At 37.9% G+C, this 2,954-nt stretch overlaps 1 protein-coding gene across 5 annotated transcripts in view; it reads left to right on the forward strand.

Annotated features, from left to right (window-relative positions):
• The window catches only part of LOC139959634 (ATP-sensitive inward rectifier potassium channel 12-like), a 73,367-nt gene that overhangs the window by 55,366 nt on the left and 15,047 nt on the right, over nt 1–2,954 (forward strand). The gene's annotated exons all lie outside the window — the stretch shown is intronic.

Consider the following 2,954-nt stretch of genomic DNA (forward strand, 5'->3'; position numbering starts at 1 on the left):
AAGACGAATCCATCAAGCTTGTCAACTATTAGAAATAGACAAGTGCATCTGTATTTAGAACAAAGTTCGCAGGTACCGATCATCCGGTGAACTTTTCATATTTGCCCGTTTGAAGTGGCCAAGCCTCTTCAGTAGCTTACACAGATGTTGGTCCGTCTTTGTTAAAGGAGCTCTCTTTCAAATGCTAACTTGGAGTCAACTCCATCAAAACACATCCATAGGTTTTTACCTGTTCTCATTGTCATCTTAATAACGACTATGGATACATCGTAGGTGTCTCCAACGTTTCGCGCAGAAATAATCTGTGTTCTTAAAGGAGCTGTCTTTTGAATGTTACCCTCGTGTTACATTCTGTATATGTGGGCTTTATAGTGCGGTATGGACACATGAACAACGTTCTTGGTTTCCCTATTAATACATGGAAACGATTCAGCTTTATTCTTTAAATGGTTGTCTCTCTTTTCAGGTTATATACGTAATGTCACAAACTGTACAAGCACACAGGCTTTCATTAGGAGTGTTAGCTCAGTGGTTAATGCCGGTGCCTTTCAATGATAACGTCCGGAGTTATATAAATGTATGTCGTCCAGTTACAGAGTTGTTGACAATTCATAATCATGGACGTTAAATATGAATCTAAGAGACTTTGATAAGCCAATGAGGCTTCTTGGCGAGTTCCTGCTTGCAGGAGGATCTAAAATACATACAAGTACATACATAGTGCTTTCTTGGTGTCATCTAGAGTTTAGGTCACATGATAAACATGATTTAGTGTCCCCATTACTTGACATACAAATGGGAGCTAGCTAGCTCTCTTTCAGGTGTTATAAGTAATGTCGCATGTAATGAAACACACAGGCTTTCGTAGTGTGATTTGGTCACATGGTATTGCACATTCTTGGTTTTCCCTATTTACACATACAAGGAATTCATTTCCTTATGGGAGCTCTGTTTCAATGGTTATTTTTAAAGTAATATCACATAACACACATGCTTTCATCTATAGGATGATATCGTCACATGAAAAACATTCTTGGTGTCCTCATGTATGTACACACAGAGAGATAATCTTGTCTTCTTTGAAGGAACCCTGTTTTATTAAGCTAGCACGCATAACATTCATCCTTTTTTTGAGATGGTGGTATGGTCATAAATATTAACAACATTCTTGATCTTCGCATTAAACACAGAATCAATGTGGTTCATCTGTTAAGTCCTGAAATATAATTTAATAATAAGAGTTAATAGCTTTTCTATGATGATTTATGCTGTTGTGCTCATAACACATTTGTTTGGCCCTGTTTAATACAATCAAGAAATCCCTGGAGGGATTAACACTGGATCACCCCGGCATATCCTCTCATTAAAATTTACCATTAATGAGTGATGGGAACTTCAACCTTGCAGCAATGTGAAGAAGAGTGCAAAACCAAAACATACCCACTACACACACATGTTTGACCTATACTCATGTTGAAGATTCAAAATGGAGCCAAGAATTTTAGCCATTTGATATTTAATCTGCATACCATGTATCATATCCAGGAACTTTAATGAGTGATAGGAACTTCAACCTTGCAGCAGTACGAAGAAGAGTGCAAAAAAACACAAGCAAAACATAACAACTACACACATGTGTGACCTATACTCTTTAAGATTCAAAAATGGAGCCAAGACTTTTAGCCATTTGATATTTAACCTTAGATACCATACATCATATCTCTTTAATGTTATTGATGGTCACCCCTTAAGAGACTTTGATAACTGTATGCCCACCTCTTTTGTTGTTAACCTTTCTTATATTTTTTGTGATCTCGATTGTAGCTCGGCAAAGCCAATTCGATGTGTGCAAAAGTTCTTACGGAGACGTTTTAATGTAAATAGCAAATAGAAAAGTCAAGATTTGTTAAGTTGTCTGTTTAACTGCAGGACTCTATTGCACTACTAGACATTCCCATGGTAACAGAAATGTATATATAGCATCAGCTGTAGAAAAGCCTGCTTTGGAGCTTGTCTGGCTGAGTCAGACAGCAAAGCTAGTCATCCAGCAATAGTAATATATAATGGAAGGTGTCAATGACGAGTGAGTGATTTAACTTAATAAATGTCAGCAGTGGTCCGTCCATCATTAAACTGGCTGAATCGGCTTCCTCGGGCGTTAGTCTTATTCACCTTTTTCAGATTTGAGATTGCAAGGAGGACCTGATGACCCACCCAAGGGGTGTTAATAAGACAGTGATAACACTCACATTCTCTGCAGGGTGCAGACCTCCCACCACCCCCAACCCAATTGAGATCTTAACTGGGAGGTTCCTGACCCCTGACCCTGCAAGGGGGATCAAGATTGTAGAATGAATGCTCGGGGATCATGCTGACTGAGTTCTTGTCACTTGCCCATAAACTAAAGGCGGGGCGTACTGTAACTAGCCAATCGGTCTGTAAGCAGTCATTGTGACATTTGCAGGCTTGCATAATGCTCTTTCAGTAAACAATGATCCACCACTCGTTCTCAATGGTGGATGTGTCAGGGGTCAGTGACTTAATTACCTCCCCTAGGGGATAAAACCAAGATCCGATCCTCCTTGCATTTCCCAGATATGAACAACGGCCATAAACCCTCTGAACTAATGACTAGTTATCCTTCCTGAAGAATGTGAAACCAAATCAATAAATATACATAAATAATATAAAAACAAACAAGACATCTGCCAATGTTTCTGTTTGACAACAGTCATAATATATTTTTGCCTGAATTACCTGGCACTACTCAAGACGTCTTTATATTCATAAGGGGCAGGAGGCTTATATGATTAAACTTGTATATTGTCAATTAACAATTATCTTTGTCCAATCAAAAATTTGAAAAAATCAAAACAAAAAAACTCTTGTAAGTGGTAATATTCTTTTATATTAACATTAGTCAATTCATTTTTTTTTTCATTTTCTTCTTCCAG

Source organism: Apostichopus japonicus, chromosome 19 (genome assembly GCF_037975245.1).
Source record: "Apostichopus japonicus isolate 1M-3 chromosome 19, ASM3797524v1, whole genome shotgun sequence".
In the NCBI taxonomy this organism is placed as follows: Eukaryota; Metazoa; Echinodermata; class Holothuroidea; order Aspidochirotida; family Stichopodidae; genus Apostichopus; species Apostichopus japonicus.